This window comes from Lethenteron reissneri, chromosome 42 (assembly GCF_015708825.2).
Source record: "Lethenteron reissneri isolate LAM-NWPU_2019-01 chromosome 42, ASM1570882v1, whole genome shotgun sequence".
In the NCBI taxonomy this organism is placed as follows: domain Eukaryota; kingdom Metazoa; phylum Chordata; class Hyperoartia; order Petromyzontiformes; family Petromyzontidae; genus Lethenteron; species Lethenteron reissneri.
This window is the reverse complement of record NC_083820.1, coordinates 9,005,221-9,032,427: the sequence shown is the minus strand read 5'-3', so window position 1 is coordinate 9,032,427 and position 27,207 is coordinate 9,005,221. Positions and strand designations below refer to the sequence as shown.

At 52.9% G+C, this 27,207-nt stretch overlaps 2 long non-coding RNA genes across 3 annotated transcripts; one reads left to right on the top strand and one right to left on the bottom strand.

Annotated features, from left to right (window-relative positions):
- LOC133352911 (uncharacterized) lies at positions 1 to 24,683 on the bottom strand. Its single transcript, XR_009756307.1, has 3 exons — positions 24,600 to 24,683; positions 22,954 to 23,063; positions 1 to 1,752 (listed from the first exon to the last, which is right to left on the bottom strand). It is a non-coding gene; the product is annotated as an uncharacterized LOC133352911 (long non-coding RNA).
- LOC133352914 (uncharacterized) lies at positions 17,669 to 25,236 on the top strand. 2 transcript variants are annotated; one of them, XR_009756311.1, is made up of 3 exons: positions 17,669 to 17,922; positions 22,673 to 22,791; positions 22,916 to 25,236. It is a non-coding gene; the product is annotated as an uncharacterized LOC133352914 (long non-coding RNA). The 2 variants fall into 2 exon arrangements; XR_009756310.1 differs by having other exon boundaries at positions 17,669 to 19,608.
- The last annotated feature ends 1,971 nt before the right edge of the window (positions 25,237 to 27,207 follow it).

Here is a 27,207-nt window from a genome sequence, read left to right as displayed (position 1 = left end):
ATAAAAACTGGCTTTAATCGGTCAACTATTTTCTATGTTTTTCAATGTGTTTCATGCGGGGCGCCGGACAAATGGATGTCTATGTGAGACTTTAAATTTTCGGACAGCATGTGACCTGAAGCTGGTCTCTAATTGGTTTCTTAAAGATTCTCTTCGGGGCGCAAGTCGTTGCGTCCCTGGCCAATCAGAATTGGATACATGTTATTTTATCCAATCTGATTGGTTCTCGTCACCTGTCATTCAAATTTACGCTCTGGGCCACTACTGCGAGTGCGCAGGCGACACCACTTTGACACTTGCTAGGCTGATCAAATTTTTTGTGTAAACAATGGCAGCAGTTCATCCAAATTCTGTAATTTATTTACAAAAAAACCCTTTCACAAGGCTTTCGCTGGAAGAAATAAAAAAGATAAAGGATCTCGGACCGGACCAACCCGATTTACAAATCCAGCAGCAGGCCAGTGACAGAGGACGAAGCTACACACGAAGCTTCACCCGCGCTTGTTATGAGAAACGGAGGTGGCTGGCTGGATGTGATGTTAGCAATTCTCTTTTTTGTTTTCCCTGTCTTTTATTTCAAAGTGTCGGCACTGAAGTTTTGTGGACAACGACGGGGGTAAGAGACCTCAAACATCTCTCTGACAAATGCAAACGTCATGAAAGTAGCCGCAGCCATATTGATAATAGCATGAAACTAACGTTTTTATGTTCAAGTAGGAAACATGCTTTTTGGTACTTGGGTCTGAAATGTATATAAAAGAGAAACATTTATGTTCAAGTAGGAAACATGCTTTTTGGTACTTTGGTCTGAAATGTATATAAAAGAGAAACATTTATGTTCAAGTAGGAAACATGCTTTTTGGTACTTTGGTCTGAAATGTATATAAAAGAGAAACATTTATGTTCAAGTAGGAAACATGCTTTTTGGTACTTTGGTCTGAAATGTATATAAAAGAGAAACATTTATGTTCAAGTAGGAAACATACTTTTTGGTACTTCTTTTGGTCTGAAATGTAAATAAAGATCATCAAAATTTATATTAAAGTAGTCAAAATGGTTTTTGGTACTGCTTTATATTTATTTGCCCCCCTCAATAAAATAAAAAAAATGCGCCCCCCCAAAAATAAATATCACCAGCCGCCACTGGGTGGCAGGGGAGGTCATGTTAGTAGGGGGGGGGGGCTGTGGTGATGGTGTTGGTGAGGGTGGTGATGATCGTAGGGGTGGTGGGGATGGAAGTGGTAGCGGTGTTGCTACGGGTGGTGGTATTGGTAGGGGTGGTGGAGTTGGCAAGGGTTGTGGTATTGGTAGGGGTAGGCGGGGTTGACAGGAGTTGTGAGAGTGGTTGTGAGTTTGTTGGTGGTGATGTGGTTGGTATGGGCGGTGGTGTTGTTGTTAAAGGTGGTGGGGTTGGTGGGTGAGCTGCTGGAGGAGTAGGCAGGCTGCCCGTGGTGGTGGTGGTGGTGGAGGCATCGCACGGGGCCTTCAAGAGGAATCTCGAGCAGAGGTCGCCACCGGGTACCCGATACCCGTACCCGGCCGGGTACGGGTACGGGTAGCCGTTTGCGACCCTGGTGCGGCCGAGTACGAGTACCCATTTGCGACCCTGGTGCGGCCGGGTACGGTAAGGAAACAAAACCCGTTTGCGACCTCTGGTCTCGAGGTCCTCGCAAGGTGGCAGCACCCAGACGCTCTCCGGGTTGACCCTGTCTCGTGGCGGCTTCGATGAGCTCCTCCGCGCACCGATGGTTCCTGTTGAAAAATAAAACAAAGAATCGGAAACGAAATCGGTGTTCGCGGCAACAGTTCGCAATGCCTGCTTCTTCCCACATCGATCCCACGACATGGAGGAAGAAAAAAAACAAAGTATGTCTTTACACTTCTCATCCGTCACGCAAATCTTCCTTTTGGGAGTGCATAAGTTTTGTATCTGCCTTTCAGTGGCAACATATCCTACAATTATGATGCACTGTACATTCACCGCGTTTCTTTCTCTTTCATTTCTACAGATGTCCCCCCTAATCTGGTTGACGGGTGGATTCTAGGCAATTGAGCAAGGTGTGTGCTCGTGATATAATGCGTGTGTGCTTGACAGATTTGTGCACATGTGACACAATGTAACTATGTTTTTGTTACCAGGGAAGGCCCACTGAGCGATATATCTCTTTTCTAGAAGCGACCTGGCCACAAATAACAGCTCAACGAAGTGGCTTATCGTGTGAAAATTTATAGCAGACAAATAAATGTGGAGGGGAAAAACCGGAGGACGCGGAGAAAAATTCACGCGACCACGGTGAGGGAGGGAGACACATAAACTCCAAATATACAGCAGCAGGCGTCAGGTTCGGGATCGAACCCACGACCTCCTGCATACCAGGCGAGGTAGTTAACATCTCCTACCCACCGTGATGATGATGAGAGAGAGAGAGACACGCAAACTCCAAATATACAGCAGGCGTCAGATTCGGGATCAAACCCACGACCTCCTGTATACCAGGCGAGGTAGTTAACATCTCACCACCGTGGCGCGCTTCTCCCCACCGTGACACGTATGCGTGCGTGTGTTCTCGCTAACAGCATTTGCCCAATAATCCTGTGTAGGCTATATGGGTGAACTGTATCTTTGATGTGTGTGAGTGTGATGCATGTGTGAGATTGTGGGGAGTGTGTGGTGCAACAGTTAGCGCGCTGTGCTTAAAACCCTTAGACCCAAGTTCGATTCCCACTCACGGCCAACACTAGTGATGATTACCTGAATGAATCATGGGCCTCCCGTAGGTCGACTCAGCCGGAAATTAGAACCTGGTGCAGTGTGTAAACATCGCCACGTGCGAGACAAAGGCGGCCGGGCGTGGTGCTGGCCACCCACCCCCTCGTGTGCCGTGCCGGCCTTCATAGGTGGCAGCTAACAGCACTTGCCCCAACAGTCTGTTAAGACTATAGGGGGAGATCTTTGCCCTTATTCCGTGTATGCGTTGGTGCCAAACGGAACGGAACACACTGCTCAGGTTGCCCCATCCTGGGTGCTCAGATCGCCCCATCCTGGGTGCTCAGATCACCCCATCCTGGGTGCTCAGATCGCCAATCCATAACCGCCCGCTCAGACACGCGGGGCTGATCAGGCTGCTCGCTGCAGACGATTTACAGCCCGCGAGACAGGGGCGAGGATTAGCCGCTGATTTATCGAGTTACATCTGTGCGCGTTTGTGTGTGTGTAGTGCTTGGGAACGTTAGCGGTGAGCGTGCTGTTCTCTGAACCAGACCACACCAGTTCGATTCCCGCACACGGCCAATGCCAGTGGCGATTATCTGAACCGGTCCTGGGCCTTCCCTAGGTCGACTCAGCCTCAAATGAGTACCCGGTGCTATGTGTAAACATCGCGGCTCGGGAGCCGGGCGTGGTGCTGGCTACCCAACCCCGTATCGGCCTTCATAAGTGCTCGCTAACAGCACTTGCCCCAAAAGTCTGTTCAGGCTATACGGGGGATCTTTGTCTTGGGCCGGAGGAGGGGGCTCGTGAAGGACGCTTCTGGGCAGCTGGAAGCAGTCGCCCTCCAACAGCAACGGAGGGCCGAGGAGTGACGGTGAGGACAATGAGCGGAGCACCGGGTGGATAAAACCCATCATGATCATCAGCTATGATCAATCCACTGCTGGATGAAGGCCTCCCCCCACCAAGTGGTTGCCATCCCTCGCAGCCCTCGTGGGGACGTTGACGCAGCCCGGTGGGAACGCGTTCGTCGATTGCTGCAGACGTTTACGGTTCGAATCCAGTGGCCGCTACGAATATAATCGTAGCGGCCACTGGACTCGAACCGTAAACGTTTATAACTCACTTATCCTCCGCCATTCCCAAGTCAAGGGTCGTACATACGGAACCAGTAGCATATCTTGAAAACTAGATCCAATCAATAATTTTAAGCATCATTTTCATTCTCGGTGACCCAGAATTCGCAAAGTTGGACCACATTTATTTCGGAAAGCATTTTGACTGTAGACCAGTGTGTCGTCACTGCGTGCGCACTGACCGTCAATGACACCGCGCGCCTGCCCCCTACACACACTGCCCCCTACCCCCATCCCCCCCCCCCCCAAATCGCCCCCATCCCCCAGGAGCCGGCGGGCGGGAGCAAGTGTGGGCAAAGGTGCCCGTTGCTAACGGGATGTGTCAGACGGAAATTCGTCAATTAGCAACGTTAAATGTGTACCGTAAATCTCGTGGAAGAGTTATGCAATGTACATTGAATGCACAGTGGGTATAAGACATCTCTAACCCTTGGATACAGGCCACCGGGGCAACCCAGGCCGGACTGAAGAAGATCCAAGCCCCAGACAGGTTCCCTTAATGAGCAAGAGGCTGCTTCTTTGCATGAAATACATTCTGCCACTCTCCGAATAATTACTGATTTAATTTAACACGTAGGCTTTCGCGACCAATACCATCCATAATACATGTTTTTTTTTTAAATCGCGTAAACGTATAAATGTGTCGTTAAACTCGGAACCACCCGACACAGCCAATTAGTAATGTTTGTCACGTAAACAGAACGTGCCAATCGGTCACATCTACCTATCTATGTATCTATGTTGAACTCCTTTCGCGCTGTACAAAGTCAACCGTGCCCACCGGAGGTGCATGGGGGCACTGAACTGGAGTTACGCTGATATTCCCTGCTGTGTAGCCTGATGAAGCTAGTTGTAATTATTGGCGAAACGTCGTCCTCAGTTTGTAAATGTTGTGGCTTGGCTCTCCAACACACCGGTGTGCTGTACTAGTGACGAATTGGCACGTTCTGTTTACGTGACAAACCTTACTAATCGGCTGTGTCGGGTGGTGGCGGGTTTAACGACACATTTATATAATTATGCGATCTAACCCAAAAAAAACTGCATTAAGGACAGAATTAATTACACAAAATACTGCATGACACACACACACAACAAAACAGAGTCCCGTTATATAATGCCATGTGGGGACATTGGCAGGAATCCAGGATTGTGATGCAATAACCCAGGCTGTGATGCCCCAGCCGCAGTGGCATTGAAAAAAAGAATGTGAACAGGATCTTTCAAAACAAAGGATTTTCAAGCAAATCAAACCTTCCATATTGACTGTAAATGTGGTGTAAGGGGCCTCTTCTGAGAGCTTATTGGATCCATCTTCTTGGTTCTTTAGGTAAAGTCACGTACCTAAAGAACCAAGAAGATGAATCCCTGCAGTCACGGAAGCTTTAAATCGAAACTTATTGAATCCATCAACATTATCAACAGTTATCTCGGTGGCAGCCCCAACAGTCTGGAACGCTATCCCTCTGCACATTGGCATCATCACATCAACGCGTCTCCTTCAAGAGACACTTAAAAACTCACCTCTACAACCACGCTTTCGAGTGACTCTGAGTTTGACTCCGTGCATCTGAGTTGCGGCCGTTACATCCGCAAATTTGCGCGCGTTATGAATTGTATTATTATAAGCAGGCAAAGATACGCAAGATATGATAATAATAATAATGATGATGATGTCATTTATTAACGCATGCAATCTTAACCAAGACAGGGAATTATCAGCGTAACTGCAGTTCAGTGTCCCCATGCACCTTCCGTGAGCACGGTTGACTTTGTACGGCGCGAAAGGAGTTCAACATAGATACACACAAATCGTGTTGTAATCCATCAGCCTTTCGCCTTTGCAGACCAATATTGTTATAAGCAAGCACACAATATCAACGGGTTTTGACCTTTTGGATCTCATCAGCGGAGTCAAGCTTGTTAAACAAATGCCGTTTGATAATGCTGGTCTAGGAAAGCCAATAAAGAGGCTGATGAATTCTGCCAGTAAGATCGGCAGTTTACCAGAATCATTCAAGCAAACCCGACTGCTGATGAGACTCTGCAAGCCGAAACCAGTTAAGACTTTTGCTCGTCCTGAATCGATCCTGTTGAAATTATGCACTTCCAGAAGGATGATGGGATGCGTGAGATATACGTTAACATATTTTTTTTGTATGTGGAGAGATAGATGTATGAAGGAGACACTGCTTATTTATTTTGTTATTGGAAAAATTGTGTTAAATAAACACTGGGTTGAAAGAGCATAAAAAACAATATTATAGTGGAAGAACACGCAGATAAGCCTGCAGAGAAAGGCACCGAATCCACAATGTTATTGGAACAAAACAATAAACAGCTGACAAAATCAGGCAAGTAGTGTAATCGAGTATACACAGATAACACCATTGAGGACAATAATAATAATGTTTATAGAAAAAACGTGGAAAAATATCGTGACTGAGAAAACACAGCGGAGAGCTCCGGAAAAACAACGGAAGTCGAGAAAACCAAACGCGACATATCAACAGCATAGCGTACTGGACGGGGGGTCAAAGTTATAGAGTGGTTGTGTCAAAGTAAACAAGCAAAAACAATTGAACCCAGTGTAGTGGACTGAACAGAGGTCAAATTGACAATCATCGCACTGCCAACTGCCGTGCCATCTGAATGCCGTGGCTCGGCATGGAGCAGAGCTCACGGCCAGCGAGAGGATTTGCGATTAGCCGATAACTACCCACTCAGTAAAGACATGCCGACAATTTGTATTTGTATTGTCGTTTCTCCCACCTTCATCCCGATCGTGTTATCGGCGTAACGTCCAGAGACAAATACATCCGTTTGGCACTCTGGCAGGGCGGATGTCCATCAACCATCCCAGTGGCGAAATCGTCTCACAGACGATGAACTTGTAATTATTCGTATTCTTGGGTTTTTTCGGTAAAGTCACGTAGGTAAAAAATTAAAATAAAATAAAAATAAAAATCATGACGTTTCGGAGGCAACACAAGCCTCCGTCTTCAGGTGAAACCGTCACAGCACGCTCGCTGTATCAAGTAAGCTAGCGTGCTGTGACGGTTCCACCTGAAGACGGAGGCTTGTGTTGCCTCCGAAACGTCGTGATTTTTATGATTATTTTAGTTATATTTTTTACCTACGTGACTTTACCGAAAAAACCCAAGAATATGAATCCTTGCAGTCACGAAAGCTTCAAATCTGGTAATTATTCGTATGCCCGTCATCAGAAAACATTTTTAAAATGGAATTCTCCACAGGCCCCATGGTGCCAGGCACAACCTCCAGATTTTGCTTTGGTTTAATATTATTATATTTCAATATAGGGTCTAATATTATCGTATATCAATATAGGGTTTAATATTGTCGTATTTCAATATAGGGTTTAATATTATTATATTTCAATATAGGCGAGCAGTCTCCAGCTCTAATTAGCCACTCTTCATTCCGACCTCTTTATTTTCGTGCTGTGAAGAAGGGCTGTGGCCCGAAACATGAGCGATTCTACATATTCTTCTTGGTTCTTTCGGTAAAGTCACGTAGAAGGGAAATAATAAAATAATAAAAATAAAACATAATACAATAATTCTCACGACGTTTCGGCCACAACGCAAGCAGTCGAAACGTCGTGAGAATTATTTTATTATGTTTTATTTTTATTAGTTTATTATTTCCCTTCTACGTGACTTTACCGAAATAACCAAGAAGATGAATCCCTGCAGTCACGAAAGCTTTAAATCGAGATTCTACATATTGTTTGTTCATTTAAGGCCGCACGGTTGTTGGCGCGTGTGCTCCGCTTTTATTTATTTTTAAACGAAAAGTAAGATAGCGGTCGATGTACCATGTCCGACATATAATGGAGGGTGTTTTTTTTGTTTTTAAACCCATACAATATGTGAACAAAGTTGGGGATTTTTGAATTGAAAACCGCACCAATGCAGCTCACAATTGTAACGGCGGGCAAAGCAAAGCTGACTCGTCCTTAGCTGCATCTCCACACTGTGCAGAAACGAAAACTATTTTTATTTTAACCAGGTAAGGTCCGCTGAGCTAATGGCTCTCTTTCAGAAGCGACCTGGCCACCACAAATGATCGCTCAATGAAGTGCCCCATCACGTGGAAATGTCTCGTAGCAGGCCAAATACCCTGCAACGCGTGTTGCTGCTGTTGTAGTGCATGCACAAGCACAATGAACACGATACATTAGTACGCGCTGTCACGAAAAACCATTGCCCGAAAGGTCACCGATCATATATATATATTTATTAAGGCCACTGTTACCAAGAAATGTCTTCAGTTTTGTTTTTGCCTAAAGAAGAAAGCTTTTACATCCTACATGCTTACTACCCGCCGTGCGTGCCGTATGGTTCAGAAACACGGTGTTATAAAAGTAGAATAATGGAACAGAAACTGACAGGTGAACAAGGAAGCGTGGAGAGGCGCTTCCTGCACTTGGAATTTTACGAGAAACATTAAAGAGGAATGCATGGATTCGAGAACGTACGGAAATCGATGACATCAAACCGTTCAGAAGAGTCAGTGGGCTCGGTGAACAGGACGCGTCACGATGACCAATGGCCAAGAATATTAACGGAGTGGCAGCCAAGGGATGGAACTCGCCTGAGGGGACGTGCTCCGTGGAGACGGAATGATCAAATCAGCGCGTGTGCAGAGCAGGACGCTGGGTGGGTTAATTCACCGCAGGATCGTGAGCGATGACGACGGCTTGTGGAGGCCTTCATCCAGCAGTGTATTGATCATGGCTGAGAATGACAATGGTGATGATGATGAAATATGAGATTTTCAGAGGTGCATGCTTTCGTGTGAATGGACGAGCGAGCGTGAGTGGGTGGGTGGGTGAGAGCCGGCGCTTGGCACGAACCCCCGGCGTGGCTGTGAGGTCAGCGCACACGTGGGCCGCGGGAATGTGAGCGGCAGGAAGGTCAGGAATCGTTCATACCGCACCGCACACCAACTCCGCACACCCACACTGCACACCCACACCGCCCCACACACCCACATCGCACACCAACATCGCACACCACATGGCACACCAACACTGCCCCACACACCAACATCGCACACCAACAGCGCACACCAACACCGCACACCCACAGGGCCCTACACACCAACACAGCACAACAACACTACACCGCACACCCACAGCGCCCTACACACCAACACCGCACACCAACACTGCACACCCACACCGCCCCACACACCCACATCGCACACCAACATCGCACACCACATGGCACACCAACACTGCCCCACACACCAACATCGCACACCAACAGTGCACACCAACACCGCACACCCACAGGGCCCTACACACCAACACAGCACAACAACACTACACCGCACACCCACAGCGCCCTACACACCAACACCGCACACCAACACTGCACACCCACACCGCCCCACACACCCACATCGCACACCAACATCGCACACCACATGGCACACCAACACTGCCCCACACACCAACATCGCACACCAACAGCGCACACCAACACCGCACACCCACAGGGCCCTACACACCAACACAGCACAACAACACTACACCGCACACCCACAGCGCCCTACACACCAACACCGCACACCAACACTGCACACCCACACCGCCCCACACACCCACATCGCACACCAACATCGCACACCACATGGCACACCAACACTGCCCCACACACCAACATCGCACACCAACAGCGCACACCAACACCGCACACCCACAGGGCCCTACACACCAACACAGCACAACAACACTACACCGCACACCCACAACGCCCTACACACCAACACCGCACACCAACACTGCACACCCACACCGCCGCACACATCAACCCCATGAGCTGCCAAACCAACCGCGGCATGTTTAGTGTAAATATTTTTAGTTTTTTTTTGCTCTTGTTAGTTTGCACATTCCCTCCACCCTGGTGTGTCCTCTAGCTGCATCTACAGCCGACCATCACGGACTGTGGTCGTCCCTGTAACAGAGCTGCTCAGCTCAATGGGGCCGGAGCAGCTGAAATAATAACGCCCGAGTCTCGAGTATTCCGACACTTTAAACCCATTTTTTCGCCGCATACCGAAGTCTTAAAATCAGAATTGCCCCGCTAAGTCGTTGAAGGGTTTTCGAAAGACGTCCGATTAGCTTTGACGGGGTTTGAAGGTCAGCTGGGCTGGGGCTTAAAGCGGTGGGCGGTGGGTTACAGGTGTGCCAAGCCGCCTTGCCCGGCACTCCACAGGTGACATGCCACACGGGTGTACACACACTCACCCGCTCACACCACACTCACTGACGTTACACACAATACGTACACTCACCCGCTCACACCACACTCACTGACGTTACACACAATACGTACACTCACCCGCTCACACCACACTCACTGACGTTACACACAATACGTATGTGGTGCCACAACGACGGGGCCGCTCTGCCGAGCCAGGGAGCCGCCCGGCTTCCACCACTGCACTGCCCCCCATCACCCCCCCCCACATAAGCACGCACCCGCACCCACGTAGGGCCTTGTGGTCGGGTCACCTACCCTGAGTTTTCACCCGAGGGCCCCCTCGGGGGGTTACCCCACGGTTTCTCAGGGCCAGGGAATTGGACAGGACCCTTCCCAGGCTAAGTAACACTGCGGCGCCGTGGGCGGATTTGAGATCGCACGACCACGGCGAGCTCAGAGAGCCCCGCAGTTAGAAACGCATACAAACACAAACACGGGTCGGCAAGGCAGATAGCTAGGATCAGGACCCGGGGCTGGCTGCTGATTAGCCAAAAGGTCAAAGGCCGGCGGGATCGCAAAAGGGCGGGAAATCCTAGGCTCAGGATTGGTCGAGAGACCAAGGCGGTCGGGACGAGGGCGCCTAGCCTTTGATGTGGATAGTTTAAAAGAAAACGCAGGGGCAGTGGGGAACTCTCTTCTTCTGCAGTAGTGAGACGGGGTCAACGACGAGGGAGTCATCGGGCGAGCCGCAGGATCGTCTGCAGGACGACCTGAGCGCCGCAAGGTCACCTAGGACTACAGACGGTATCGTATTACGCGCCTTACAACACCTCAGAGCGGAGAGTAGGATCCGTAGGAGAAGGTGAGTTCGGGGTAAGGACGAGTAGGAAAGCGGTGTAACAGAGAGCGCAGCATAGAATAGGGCTGCACGCCACTAGAGAGTGGGTTGGAAGCGCCTTGCTGGCTCGTACACACACACGGGTGGCTCGGTGGGTTAACAAGGGTTAATAAAATCTCGAGCGTAGTAACAAAACCGTGTTGTTGGGTGTTTTTGAACGTGGTATTAGCGTGCACTGCATTCGCGGGTGTGTGGTCGTTGTATGCGTAAAGGCCGTGGTCTCTGTACGATGGTGCGGGTACGGAGGTGTGTGTGTTAACGCCCGGGGAGAGCACTTTTGTGTGTTGGCGTGCCTACGCAGCCGTGTGAGAGGAGAATCGTCCTTGCACGATACTTGTGTTGACGTGCACGCGCGAGTGCGGGAGGGGACGAGTCGTCGTGTCGGCGTGCACCCCGCTCGTGTGTGCGAAATCCCGGTGCGCAGTGAAGCGGTTAGCTTTGTGCTCGTTACGTGCGTAAAGTGCGGCGCGGTGGTGAGTTCCTGACCCCCAGCCCCGCGGCTCGAGCGCGTAATCGGCTGCGCATTGTTGTACGGTTTATCTCGCGCGCACGGCGGCGGCAACTTGAGTCGTTGTGTCGGCGCGTGCCCCGCTTGCGTGTGCTCGTGTGATCCCGTGTTATAAGTGTGAACGCGTGTGGTACGGTGTATGCATAAGCTCTCGTCGTGCGAAATCGGCGTACCCCAGGTGCGCGATTGTAACGTGAGCGGCCAGCGCGGCGCAGAGCGGCGCAAGAGTGAGTGCCGTGCAGAGCTGTGTGTGTGGGTGTGCGCGTACGTAATTAACCATGCCTGCTACGCGGACCCGCGGTGGAGGGGAATCCTCGGGCGACGTCTCCCACACCATGTGTGAGGAACTTAGCAGCGGTTCGCTTAGCAGCGGGGGGGCGATTGATGATGCTAGCCCGGCCGTTAGCATTATCGAGGGAGGGATCTCGGGGGCTAGCGACCCTCACAAATTGGTGTCGGAATCGGTACGGACCCCCGCGTTACCTCACGCTAAAATAAGACTAATATTTACCGGCCGGGGGGCCCCTTCGTGGAAGGCATTCGCCCGCAATCTCTTAGGGGCCAAGGAAATTAATGGATGGACGGACGCGCAGGCAGTACGTCAACTTAATATGAATCTTGATCGGCGGGCAGCCGATTTTGTAGAATCGTTACCCGCGAGCGCACAGACACAGCTAGAGGAGCTGATGCGCCGACTCGATCAGCGTTTTGGCACGCGTGACGAGGAGGAAGCAAATTCGGCCTTAGAGGCGCGCCGTCGCCAACCTGGCGAAGATCTACGTGATTACGCCGAGGATGTGCGCGAGTTAACAAAGATCGCACGCCCGGGGTACGCAACTGATGTTATTGAGGAACTGGCCGCCGAGAAAATCCAGCGGTACCTGTCTCGCACGGCGTGGTGGCAGCCAGACATGAGCTGCCCACGTCTTCCCTTTAACACCCTTGTCGAGCGCGCACGTAAGTGTGAAAGAATTCACAGCGAACGCGCGCAGCTCTGGGGGCTGGGACGAGAGCGCGCCATTGCGAGCCTGCTCTCGGAAGACGAGGAGGAGGAACAGGAGCTCGCGAGGACGGTAAGGGGCCGGGAAAGAGAGCCTCCAGTGTCCCGCGAGACAACCCCGGGATGGGTTGCCGGTATACAAACGGGTATAAAGGATGTCTCTGGCCAGGTAACCCAGATAGACAACAAGGTAAACCAAGTAGGTGAGAGGGTAACCCAGGTACGCGAGGAAGCAAATAAAAATATGAAGACCCTCCAGTCTGAGATGGGTGAACTACGCTCGACAGTAGGGGGACTAGCCGGGAGGGTGTCCCAATTAGAGTCCGATTTGGGACAACTGCGTACTGGGAGAGGGAGCGGACAGGGGACCCGCTAAGGAGCCGCCCCCCCTCCCCGGGCATGTTATATGTGCGATCGCCGAGGGCATCTAGTGAGAGATTGTCCGGAAATCACCCGAGCTAGACAGACGCGGGGGTTAAACTCCAACGCCCCCTAGAGAGCGGACCAACTAGGGGTGCAATCGACGCGGTCCCGATACAAATAGACGATAATGAGAATAATGGCGAGCGAGTGATCTCCACACAGGTTCCAGCAACAACGCCCACAGAAACGGTGACTCCTGGCGACTGGCTACGGGAGCTGGTGGCGGGGATCACGGGGGCCACGTCGCTGGTGGAAGGGGAGGTAAACGGAGTGCGTACCCGAATCCTGCTGGACACGGGGGCGGTGGCCTCGCTCGTGAGTGCAGCGCACTGCAGCGCGATCGGGGTCGACGTGCGTCACCTGCAGGCCCCGGACCGCGCGCTGCACACTGCGAGCGGAGCCGGAATGGGGCTGCTGGGGAGAGCCACCCTAGAGGTCCGTATAGGCAGCCAGGTGTGCACCCAGGAGTTCTACATGTTGAGTGCGTTGTGTCACGAGTGTATCGCAGGTACCGACCTCTTAGAACGGCTGGGACTCAACGTGCAACCCCGCCAGCGATGCGCCACCATGGAGAGCAACGGCGAGCGGATACCGTTCTTGGGACGAGAACCGACGCGCCCCCGCTTCGCACCTGTGGCCGCTATCCTGGCGACGACAGTCACCATCGGCCCGCTCACCGAGATGCTGGTGCCGGTGGCTACATCCCCCACCGACCCCGCGCTCCGACCATCAGGAGAGGTAATGCTAACTCCTCACCCGGAGTTAGCAAAACGGTATGGGATAGTGGGATCCGCCACGTTGGTAAACGCAGATGGGGACCGATTGTTTATGCGGATGTTTAACCCCCACAATACCCCAGCGATACTGCGACGGCGCACCCCGATAGCCACCGTACACCCTCTGCACGCACGCCACTCTAACGACTCGGTGTTCGCACTCTGGGCTGAGGACCCCGGGCGTCCTGAGGGTGACCAGGACCTGGCCTGGCGAGTCGGCCCGACTCCCCGAGCCGAGGTCGTTCCCCTGCTCGACGCGTTACATGTACCATGGGCGGATTTACCTAAGGGAGAGGCCGATCGGCTGCGCGAGTTACTGCGGGAGTATGCCGACGTATTCAGTGAACACGACTCGGACGTGGGTCGGACCGATCTTGTTAAGTACCAAATTGACACCGGTGCAGCCCGACCCATCAAACTCCCTGCGTACCGAGTGGGCGCACCCGAACGCGCCCAAATCAAAGAGGCAGTTGGGGACATGCTTCGCGATAACATAATTCAGCCCTCGGCGAGCCCCTGGTCAGCCCCGGTGGTACTAGTAACAAAAAAGGATGGGTCAACCCGGTTCTGCGTCGATTACCGTAAACTAAATGCAGTCACGCTCGGCGATGCCTTCCCCATACCCCGCATCGACGACACCTTCGACAGTCTCGCAGGAGCGCGGTATTTTTCCACCCTCGATCTGGCGTCCGGTTACTGGCAGGTGGAGATGACGGAGGAGGATCGGCCAAAAACAGCATTCACCACCCCGATGGGCCTGTTTGAGATTCGAGTGTTGCCGTTCGGACTCACTAACGCGCCCGCGACGTTCCAGCGGTTGATGGAGTTGGTGATGCGGGGCTTGCAGTGGGAACAGTGCCTGATTTACTTGGACGATGTGATAGTGTTCAGTAGATCTTTGTCTGAGCATTGGTCCAGGCTTCGAGAGGTGTTCCAGCGACTGCGAGCGGCTCATCTCAAGCTCAAGCCACGTAAGTGTTACATCGCACAACGCGAGGTGGGGTACCTCGGGCATCGCGTCAGCGAGGCAGGCGTGCACACCGATCCGGAAAAGGTACGCGCCGTAGTGGAGTGGCCACGGCCAAGGAATCTGACGGAGATCAGATCATTTTTGGGGCTCGCCACCTATTATCGTCGATTTGTAAAGGGATTCAGCGAGATTGCACGCCCCCTCACCCAACTCACCTCCCCTAAGCACCCCTATCAGTGGACGGGGGCCTGCCAGACGGCCTTCACCACTCTCAAAGACCACCTCACCCACGCCCCCACCCTCGCTTTCCCCGATTTTACCACCGATTTTATTTTGGACACCGACGCCTGCAGCAGCGGGCTGGGCGCGGTGTTGTCACAGGTACAGGATGGGACGGAACGAGTCATCGCGTACGCCAGCCGGACCTTGAGTGGGGCCGAGCTGAACTATTGCGTGACCCGCCAAAAGTTGTACGCCGTGATTTTCGCATGCAAACAGTTCCGGCCGTATTTGTACGGCAGGAGATGTCGCGTACGCACTGACCATTATGCTCTGCAGTTTCTTCTTACATTCAAGGAGCCGCGGGGGCAGATGGCCCGGTGGTTGGCGCAGTTGCAGGAGTACAACCTGCAAATCGAGTATCGGGCTGGCCGGACGCATGCAAATGCGGACGCCTTGTCGAGGCGACCCACGGTGTACGCCGAGACGAGGGCGGAGGAGGCCTGCCCGTGTTTCACGGGGGACGCTGCCGGCGGGCAACGGACCCCCGAGAGGCCGCGGCCACTGACCCCCCCCCCAGCGAGAGAGAGTGCAGTGTGCGCCACAGAGACCCTCACAGGTGGCACTGAGGATCCCGTCGACCGCCCGGCAAACACGGGACCCGCGGCTCGGGACCCGATCGGACGGATCCAGGAGGACGTCGGCTGCGCCTTCCCGGGCCTAAACGACGAGCAGCTGAGACAGACCCAGCAGCGAGATCTGGATCTGGCGGCGGTGGAGGCGGCACTGCGAGAGAAGAAGGATGCACTACCAGGGCCCTGGAGCGGTTTGTATGCCCGGTTGTGTGTAGAAAACGGGGTGGTGAGGGAACTGGCCGACGCTGGGCAGCCGGGGTGCATCTGCGTTCCCGCCCATGTGCGACCCCAACTACTACGACTGGTACACGACCACCCGCTCGGGGGCCATGATGGGGAACGGCGCACCCGGGAGACTCTGCGTCGCCAGTATCTCTGGCCTAAATTGGCGCAAGATGTGGCCGCCTGGGTGCAGGGCTGCCGGGCCTGTCAGCAGTGTGGGCAAAAGCCGGCGAGGTACCAGGTACCCCTGAGGCCGTTCCGAGTCAGTCGGACGAATCAGTTGGTCGAAATCGACCTGCAGGGGCCCTTTCCACGATCCCACCGGGGCAACCGATATATTCTCGTAGCGGTGGAGTACTTCACCCGCTACCCCGTGGCGGTGGCTATCCCGGATAAAACAGCCCTCGTAGTGGCCCGGGCCTTCGTGGAAAACTACGTACTTAAGTGCGGGATCCCCGAACGAGTCATTACCGACCAGGGTAGTGAATTCGAGGCCGAACTATTTCAGGCGCTGTGCCGAGAGTTCGGGATCCAGAAGGACCGAACCACGGCGTATCACCCCCAGGCGAACGGGATGGTAGAGAGGATGAACCAGACTCTGGCCGGGAAGCTGAAACGCATGGCGGCCGCGAATCAACAGGACTGGGACGAACACCTTCCCTATGCCCTGTTCGCCTACACCACCGCCGTTCACACATCTACAGGACAGACCCCGTTCCTAATAATGTTTGGTCGCGAGTCTCGCCTGCCCGCAGATCTGCTGTTCGGTGTCCTTCCGCCGCAACGGGAGGAAGGGAGCCACCCCGTGGAGCACTTGCTGGAAACCCTGCGAGGGGCCAGGGGCCGAGCCTACCCGCACGGAGAGGCCGCGCACCAGCGGCAAGAGCAGGGCGCCCGACCCCGTATGGAGCCCCCTTTCTACACTGCGGGCTCCGAGGTGTGGCTGTACACTCCCCGCGTCGGTGCCGGACAGGTGGGGAAGCTGACCACCTACTGGCGAGGACCCTGGATTGTGAGACGGCAGATCTCACCATGGACGGTGCTGATTCAGGGAGGAGAGAGGGGCCGGGAGATGGTGGTCAACATCCGCCGACTGAAGCCGTGGCGAGCCGCCCCCGAGGGGGGGAGCCCCGCCGTCCAAGTACCCCAAAACCCCGGGGTCCCCTCACCCCCCGTGCCCGGGGGCCTCGCGCAGTATATGGGCCCCACGGAGCCCCGGGCTCCGAGGGGCCCCGGGCGGGGCCGGGGGCGACGAGGCCGGCGACCCTTAAACCCCACCGCTTCTGAGTTTGTTCCCCAGCCCGAAGGTGCCTGAGGCCGAGGGGAGCCGTTGGAATGGAGGAGGAGACCACCGCCGGAGCCCCAGGAGACGGAGCCGCCACCCCCGAGGCCAGCCACAAGGGCCGGGCGAATCCCGCAGACCCCGCGGCGATACCTCGTTGGGGCAACCCAGGCGAGGTGCTCCAGTCAACCCGGGACGGGGACTGGCACCCCGGGGGGCTATGTGGTGCCACAACGACGGGGCCGCTCTGCCGAGCCAGGGAGCCGCCCGGCTTCCACCACTGCACTGCCCCCCATCACCCCCCCCCCCACATAAGCACGCACCCGCACCCATGTAGGGCCTTGTGGTCGGGTCACCTACCCTGAGTTTTCACCCGAGGGCCCCCTCGGGGGGTTACCCCACGGTTTCTCAGGGCCAGGGAATTGGACAGGACCCTTCCCAGGCTAAGTAACACTGCGGCGCCGTGGGCGGATTTGAGATCGCACGACCACGGCGAGCTCAGAGAGCCCCGCAGTTAGAAACGCATATGGACACAAACACGGGTCGGCAAGGCAGATAGCTAGGATCAGGACCCGGGGCTGGCTGCTGATTAGCCAAAAGGTCAAAGGCCGGCGGGATCGCAAAAGGGCGGGAAATCCTAGGCTCAGGATTGGTCGAGAGACCAAGGCGGTCGGGACGAGGGCGCCTAGCCTTTGATGTGGATAGTTTAAAAGAAAACGCAGGGGCAGTGGGGAACTCTCTTCTTCTGCAGTAGTGAGACGGGGTCAACGACGAGGGAGTCATCGGGCGAGCCGCAGGATCGTCTGCAGGACGACCTGAGCACCGCAAGGTCACCTAGGACTACAGACGGTATCGTATTACGCGCCTTACAACACCTCAGAGCGGAGAGTAGGATCCGTAGGAGAAGGTGAGTTCGGGGTAAGGACGAGTAGGGAAGCGGTGTAACAGAGAGCGCAGCATAGAATAGGGCTGCACGCCACTAGAGAGTGGGTTGGAAGCGCCTTGCTGGCTCGTACACACACACGGGTGGCTCGGTGGGTTAACAAGGGTTAATAAAATCTCGAGCGTAGTAACAAAACCGTGTTGTTGGGTGTTTTTGAACGTGGTATTAGCGTGCACTGCATTCGCGGGTGTGTGGTCGTTGTATGCGTAAAGGCCGTGGTCTCTGTACGATGGTGCGGGTACGGAGGTGTGTGTGTTAACGCCCGGGGAGAGCACTTTTGTGTGTTGGCGTGCCTACGCAGCCGTGTGAGAGGAGAATCGTCCTTGCACGATACTTGTGTTGACGTGCACGCGCGAGTGCGGGAGGGGACGAGTCGTCGTGTCGGCGTGCACCCCGCTCGTGTGTGCGAAACCCCGGTGCGCAGTGAAGCGGTTAGCTTTGTGCTCGTTACGTGCGTAAAGTGCGGCGCGGTGGTGAGTTCCTGACCCCCAGCCCCGCGGCTCGAGCGCGTAATCGGCTGCGCATTGTTGTACGGTTTATCTCGCGCGCACGGCGGCGGCAACTTGAGTCGTTGTGTCGGCGCGTGCCCCGCTTGCGTGTGCTCGTGTGATCCCGTGTTATAAGTGTGAACGCGTGTGGTACGGTGTATGCATAAGCTCTCGTCGTGCGAAATCGGCGTACCCCAGGTGCGCGATTGTAACGTGAGCGGCCAGCGCGGCGCAGAGCGGCGCAAGAGTGAGTGCCGTGCAGAGCTGTGTGTGTGGGTGTGCGCGTACGTAATTAACCATGCCTGCTACGCGGACCCGCGGTGGAGGGGAATCCTCGGGCGACGTCTCCCACACCATGGGTGAGGAACTTAGCAGCGGTTCGCTTAGCAGCGGGGGGGCGATTGATGATGCTAGCCCGGCCGTTAGCATTATCGAGGGAGGGATCTCGGGGGCTAGCGACCCTCACACGTACACTCACCCGTTCACACCACGTCCACTGACGTTACACACAATACGTACACTCACCCGCTCACACCACACTCAATGATGTTACACACAATAAGTACACTCACCCGCTCACACCACACTCACTAACGTCACACACAATACGTACACTCACCCACTCACACCACACTCACTAACATCACACACAATAGTACACTCACCCACTCACACCACACTCACTGCATTACACACAACTAAACGTGCACACTCACCCAAAACCACACTGACTAACATTACACACACAAAGACAAAGATCCCCCGGATAGCTTTACAATTTTGAGGCAAGGGGCCTTAGCCAGCACCGATAAAGGCCGGCACAGCACATGACGGGGTGGGTGGCCAGCACAACGCCCGGCCGCCTTTGTCTCCCAAGTGGCGATGTGTTAACATACCACACCAGGTACTAATTTGAGGCTGAATCGACCTAGTGGAGACCTCGGACTGGCTGAGATAAGCGTCACAGATGATGGCCATGAGCAGGAATCGAACTCGGGTCACCAGCTTCGTGTCGCAGTGCGCTTCCCTGGCACACACACGCAATATGTAGACGCACCCCACTCGCCAAATAAGTTGTCAAATTCCACACAGGTACACAGAACATGCCTCCAATCGGCACGGATTTTCTACGTACGGCGCAGAAGAAGTTCAACATACATACGTACGTTTCATGGTCAAATACTTTGAATTTTCCGCGTTCTTGCTTTACCTCCCCCCCTGCCCCCCCATCGCACCCCCCAACCACAACTGGATTTGACTGTGACATCTTGACAGTTTTGAAGCACCGCGTACAATATCAACAGTGGACTTCGCTGCCCTCTGCTGCCCGCCGCGTAAGCCCTCGTGGCAGCCTATAGCACCTGCCATGCATTGCGGTGGCCCATCCAACCACTGTCCAGACTTAACCCAGCTTAGTTTTCCAGGCAATAGCGAGATTGGACGCTTTCCAGGTGATTTGTTCGTAAGATAAGTTTAGCCATTTTGGGATTTTTACATACTAATAAAATAAATGTAATCCAGGGACACGACACGGATGATGGCGGCACGATTTGCATTTGCAGAGCAGCAGAGGAAATGAAAATGCACACGTGTCCATTGAAACTTTAACAACAGGGGAAGGGACACGGGCTTTGTTGGGAGGGCAGCTAAGGAGAGGCGGGGGGGGTTAGCTCACAATGCCAGTCACTTTAAAATTTCACATTTATTTTGTTTAACCAGGTGGGAACACGAGGGGACCAGGAGTGAGTCTCATTTGCGAGACGTGACCTGGGGCATTATAACCTCCAGTAGGGGGTGATGCTTGCTGCTGTGTGCTCATCGCACCTCCGATTAGCACGGTTGGCTACGTATCGTGCGAAAGAAGTTCAACGTACACACATACATACGTGTGTATACCTCCAATACAGCGATTTGTGGCGTAACTTTAGAACGTGGCCAACTTGTACACTGTCGTCGCCACGAACCTGCTCTTGCGAATGACTCACGAAGCAGACGGTGCGGAGTATTATAATTATTATTTATCACCATTATGGTTATTACAGCCGCAGTATTAATCAGGGTGGCTGCTGGATTCGAACCGCGGACCTCTGCGAACGAGCGTTGCGCCCACGACTCGGGCACGTCGTGCGAGTAGCTACGTTGAGAGAGCACGAGAGAGCCAACATTCCCAAGCACGTGCCACCCCGGCCCGACGTTTGCGTGCCCTACCGGGTGTTCGCAGCGGAGGTGCGAGTATAAATATCTCACGAAGTGAAATACGCGCGTCGCTAATCGGGTGAAGAGAAAATCAGCCGCTCTCTCCTGCGGCCCTTAGAAAAAAATCGCAACGAGGTGCTTTCATCCGTTTGCCTCGGCGAGCGAAAAACGAACGCAATCCTCGTCTGATCTGCGTTTGTAAACCAATCAAAGGCAGCCAAATCCCGAGTGAAAGCGGCTCGCAGCGAGGGGCGTGTTCTATTCATGTCGTCTGGTGGGTTTTTTTTCTTTGGAAAAGAGCGTGGTGTGGAGTAACCGTGGCTTGGGATTTTTTTTATGAGAACTCTACGATTTGGCAGCACGGGTCGAGCAGTCGCGCAGTTTTGCCGCTCGTTTCAACAGGTTTCAGAGTCCGAGCCCAGTGGCGGCCCCGGTTAATACTGCAGTATGTATACAGATACATAAAAAACACTGCAGTATGTATTAACCAGAATAAAAAAAATATACACACACACCGTCTATTTCAGTGTGGACGTTAAAGATCATGTGATGTCATTTGAAGAAGGGTATTAAAATCAAAATCATTATTTAGACCGGTGGAATTCGATGAGCTATGAAGCTCTTTTGAACAAATGTCCAATATGGTCAGTCAGCAAGGGTATTCCTCCAGCCTGAATAAGTCTAACTAAGGATAAATAAACGATTCTGATTCTGGTAGGCCATTGAGTACCGGAGATGTGGTCCAAATTTGACAACAATCTGAAGAATTTCGATTTAAAGCTTTCGTGACGGCAGGGATTCATCTTCTTGGTTCTTTCGGTAAAGTCACATAGAAGGGAAATAATAAAATAATACAAAATTAAACATTATTAAATAATTCTCACGACGTTTCGGCCACAACACAAGCAGCCGTCCTCAGGTGAAGAACAGGTCTGTCGGAAAGACAGCGTCTGAATGAAACACTACCAGGCTTGGAGCGTATATTTAAGCTGGGTTGGAGGGGGAAGAGCGCCTTGACAAAATAATTTGCATATCAAGAGGAATTTTGCATATTTATGGGAAATGCAGATATGGGATTAGTCACTACTTGTGGAATGCGTAGGAGGTGGGCGGGGGGTTTCAAAGTCATATTATGCCCGTGCAATATGCAAGATAATCTGAAGAATTACTAACAAATTTCCTGATTTAGACAAAAGCCATACAGCCACATCGATGGCTGTACGACGATCGCACCATTGCCGAGAGCAACCGTAGCGTGAGGCCATCACGAAGGCGCTGCGTCTCACCGGCGGGCATGCTCCCGCAGTAGCGTCTCAGAAGATGTCGATGTTGCCGCACGTGACTTTAACTTGCGAGCAACTTCTCGAAATTTTCGCTAAACTTGGACCGTGCCGTCGCGACCGCCGGCTGAAGCCGCGGACACAAAGCCCCGTATGAACACACCATGACCTCACTGCCCGCCTTGGCGGACCACAAGCAGGAGGCAAACTCCTCGGGTTACAACAACCCATGAGTTCACGCCTCCCATTTTATAACGCCCAAAATATGCGCCGTTTTATGTTTGTTTTGGTTTGTTTTGTTTTTTCTCCCCTCTCTCTCTCGTATATACGGGGGCGACTTGAAAATGTTTTTTTTAACGTGCCACAACGAGGTGTAGGATTACGGTGACTTTATGGCGGAGGCACGGCACCACAGTTAATTGCCTAAACATCTTGAGGCTCGTGCCGGGCGGTGCGGGCGTTCACCGCATAGCCGTTGCTGCCACGGACGCGCCGAGTGAGCGGCCGTCGCTTATCAGTCACCAGCTGTTTCTTTCGCAATCGGTGACTCGGACGTGGGGGGGAGGGGCGGAGGGGTTGAGGGGGGGGTACATGAGTTCAAACGGGAACTTGATGGACGAAAGTGCTGCCCTCTCTGCTCGTTGCCGCGACACATCTCGCTGCTGCCGCCGATAAGTAACACTTTTTACACATATGTGTTATCCCAATATTATCCTGATTGTGTTATCGGTGTCACGTCCTGTTGACCAGGTCTCCATTCGGAACAGCCCACAGAAGTGGATACCACAGAGCCACCGCCGAGATCATTTCAAGTGACCTTTGACCCACACAGTGGGGGGCAGCACCTCCCTTTCCACTCAACCACTGAGGTTCGTGTTCATCGCACGTCAGTCAAAGCGATATTTTGCTAAGTTCTTAGAGCAAGAATTTTGTCAAATTCAGTGCAGAACGAAATGTTATGTGGTGGGTTTTTACGTGTGTGTGTGTGTGCAGTCACTGGTAAGAGGGCTGAAACCTTCAACTCTCCATACCTGAACACGTGAAACTCTGTTCAATCACAGGCTCCGGCTGGATTCAAACCCAGGGCATTCGCGGTGCTTGGCTCAGTGCTCCGAACTCCGAGCTCAAAGTGATGTTCCTGCTGGCAGACAACGAAAGCCTCGGCATCGCGTTTGAGTGGCACGAGCGGTATCATCGCTCACGCAGGCGCGGCCCGTTCTACTTAACGAGACAACAGGCGCCTTCTCAAAATAGCGGTTTCTTAGCCACCCGCAGGTTCCGCTGTGAACGCGCACGGAACAGCGGGCGGCAACGACAACTGCAAAGAGGGAGTTTCACGAACGCCGCAGGGTAAAAAAAAAAAATGACCGACTTTGAAAAACGCTCCGCAGGTTCGCACTTCGCAAACTTCAATCGCCGAAGATGCACAGCGCGCCTCCTTTATTCGCAAACGCGAGCGGCCGCGTTCGTCTCCTACCGACGCGCTTCAAATAGGGATAGCTGCCGCGCTGTGATCATTAGCGCGCACAGCCACTTGAAGCATTTGATGCTTCGTGCAAAGCCGGCCAAAGAGATCAAAGGGTTTGCCCTGTGATCGCTTTTTTTTTCACCAGGTAAGGCCCCACCGAGCTGTCTAACTCTTTTTCAGAAGCTCAATGAAGTGGCTTATCATGTGGAAATGTATAGCAGCCAAAAACTCTAAATGCATGTTTCTAAATGTGGAGGGCAGAACCGGAGAAAATTCCACACGACCATGGGGAGAAAGTTTCAAACTTCAAATATACAGATATCAGGGTCGGGATCGAACCCACGGCCTCCTGCGTACCAGGTGAGGTAGTTAACATCTCGCCACCGACCTGGTTAGCCGTTAATGTGCTGTAAAGAGGGGCTATTTTCCGAAACCTTGCATGCCTATTATGTTTTCTTTGTAAGACCACAGTTTTACTGACGGATATGTTGAGTTTTTCTTTATTTATTTGTAATCTGGCCATTGCGTGGCTAAGACGGTGACGTCGATATTGCTAATTAACTTCGAAAGCGTTTTAAAATCTATTCAAAAATTGTTTTGAACGTGCGTGCTTTTCAAGCCAAAATTGGTGTCATCAGAGGACATCACTTCAAGTGGCACGAGGACATGTTAATTGAGTGCATAATTTAAATTATCAGAAAATCTAAATATTTTTAAAAGATCCGAAATCATAATAAAAAAATAGTGCAATTAAAAAAAGATGTGATATTCATCCCTCGCATACTCTGACCTCTGAACTCTGAGAGCGTATGTGGGGGAGGGGGGGCATGTAGAGTTCCAAGCACCAGGGTCACACAACCGCCCCCCCCTCCCCCGAGTGAGCGCTCACCAACACCGCGCCAGCTCACTCTGCAGGCTTTGCTCAATAAAAAAATGATTAATTGTCAAAATCACGGAACGGGAATGAGCGCACACCGCGAAAGAATTCGCAACACATTTGGCCGCCAAAAATGCGGTAAATCAAAACGCCTGGCACGACGAGGGTCACCGACCGTAAGCGGCTTGGAATTAACAGAAATAGCGGAGGCTCTGCGTAATTAAATGCCTGGCTCGTGCGGAAAACTGAGAGACGCTAAATGAGAGCTATGGACCTCGCCGGTGGCGGCAGCGGCGGCGGTGGCGGTGGTGGGGGGGGGCAGGTGTATTTACACAACGCCCGGTGATTGAGCGCTCGGTCAACCGTCACCATGGCACCTCGTCCGTTGTTGTTGTTGTTGTTGCGCTCGTGGGATCCACGGACGGTCGGCGCGAGGGGCCGGCTTCCGTTCCGCACCTGTGTCGTCCTCCTGCCGCGCCGCCACCAGCGCCGCTGCGGCAGAGGTCGCAAACGGGTTTTGATTCATCTTCTTGGCTCTTTCGGTAAAGTCACGTAGAATGGAAACAATAAAAATAATAAAATAACACATAATAAAATAATTCTCACGACGTTTCGGCCACAACGCAAGCAGCCGTCATCAGGTGAAGACCAGGTCTGTCGGGGAGACAGCGTCTTACCAGTACCTGTACCCGGCCGCACCAGGGTCGCAAATGGGTACCTGTACCCGTTCCCTACCCGTACCCTACCCGAAATGAGTGACAAACGGTGACTCACCAGTGACTCACGGCCTACCCGTACCCGGCTGCACCAGGGTCGCAAACGGGTACCCGTACCCGCACCCGGTCGGGTACGGATAGCCGGGTATCGGGTAGGGTACGGGTATCGGGTACCTGATTGCGACCTCTGCGCTGCCGGTGCCGAGTGCGTGGCACGACGATGATGCCCCCACTGGGCCCAGTGGAGAAAGGTAGCGGTGATGAGAGGGCAGGGTGGTGGTGGTGGTGTGGTGGTGGTGGTGTGGTGGGGGGGTGCAGAAAACAAAGACGGTGATGCAAATTAGTTTGTGGGTTCGGCTACGTCTTGTTTGTCTTACGCCAGAATTCATTGTCATTAATTATAATAATTTTGGCACGAAACTGCCACGATGGGGTCTGACCAAAAAAACGAATCAGGACCATAGTATTGGCTATGAAAACCTACGTTTCAAGTTGACAAAGATTGTTTTGGACAACAGTGGACTTGGCAGTGCCCGGTTGGGGTATCAGACCGGTAAGTTGCCGGCGATTGACATCTGGTGAGCGGTTTCAGGAGGGTGCCGAGTAACCCCGCCATCGCGTCCGGTGAATGATCTGGTGAGCGGCGAGCGGTGGGCGTGTGGCGGTTTTGCTGGGATCGTGTCTGGTGGGTTTCTCGTGAGTACGACCAGGAGCGGGGTGGGTTGCGTGGTGAGTAATGAGTGTCGAGCGTGCGGCGAGTGTTACAGCCGTGGTTTCCTCTGGTTGTGTCTGGTGGGTTGCCCGCAAAGTGGCGTCACGAGCTCAAGTTTCAAGTTGATTTTGTTTAACGAGGTGAACACTCAAGAGACGAGGACGAGGCTCATCTGCGAGAGTGACCTCGGTCATGAAAAACACGAAATAAAACAACAAAGGGCAGCACAGTCTGTTCAGTGCGTCTGGCGAGTGACACAATCATTGTGACGGCCGCCCTCTGGCTACGAGACACAATCAGATAAGGACAGCTTAAAATAAACAAGTTACATATATAAATGTTTTATTACCAAAGGCTCATTCGCGCACGAGAGCTCCTCCGGTCAGCCGAGGCAGCACCCCAGCTGCTCTGCGGCTGGAGCCCGGCACCTGGAGGTCCCTGCCCCTGGGTCTCCTGCCCCTGGAGGTCCCTGCCCCTGGGTCTCCTGCCCCTGGAGGTCCCTGCCCCTGGGTCTCCTGCCCCTGGAGGTCCCTGCCCCTGGGTCTCCTGCCCACGGGAGGCTCCGCGCGCCACCTGGTGGCTACGGCGAAGGCCGATATCGAAACGCGACACAATGGGAACAATGGACACTGACTTCCGAGAGAATAAAAAAAACCTCTAGATTTGAAACTTTCGTGACTGCAAGGATTCATATTCTTAGGTTTTTTCGTTAAAGTCACGTAGGTAAAAAAATAATAATTAATAAAAGTTAAATAAAAAATAAAATAAAAAATCACGACGTTTCTGAGGCAACACAAGCTTCCGTCTTCAGGTGGAACCGTCACATCACGATTGCTGTATCAAGTAAGAGAAATTCCAAGAAAACAGTCCTTGTATATATACTGGTTGAGGGTGGGAGGAGTCAAGGCAGGCACCTGGATATTATTATTGTGAGGTTCGGTGCGGCTGAAGCACGCTGCTAGGAATTAACCTTTGTTGGGTAGACTGGTTGAACTGGGAGGTTCCAACATTGGGTAATTCCTCGCTTAACGAGTGTTTACAAAACGCGTTTTATCACTCTTACCCTCACCCCGTATCCCTCTCACCTGCTGGAAGAGTGGGAGGCTTCGAGTCAGGCAGTGCGTCATCCATCATCGTTGTTATCATCAGCAGGAATCGTTCTTTTCACGCGGACGGTTGAAGGGTGTGCTTCCATCATCATCATTATCCATAATTCGTGTCTCATCGTTATCTTCATCCATTTATCATACTATATTTGAAAAGGATGCGTTGGCTGTGTAACCTGGGTGGGCTCCTGTCTGAAGTAGTGGCATCACCCGCACCGCACAGCGTTGAGCCGCGTTCGTGCATGAGACACGGCGGAGGGGTACAGAGGAATTGAGAAACAGATAAATAAAAGACAGAGAGAGAACTCGAGATCAGTTGCGATGCACAGCACAGTACAGAGAAGGCAAGAGAAAGGTGGAGACGAATCTCTGTCTAAGAAGAGAGTACTGGAAACGTTGTGATGGC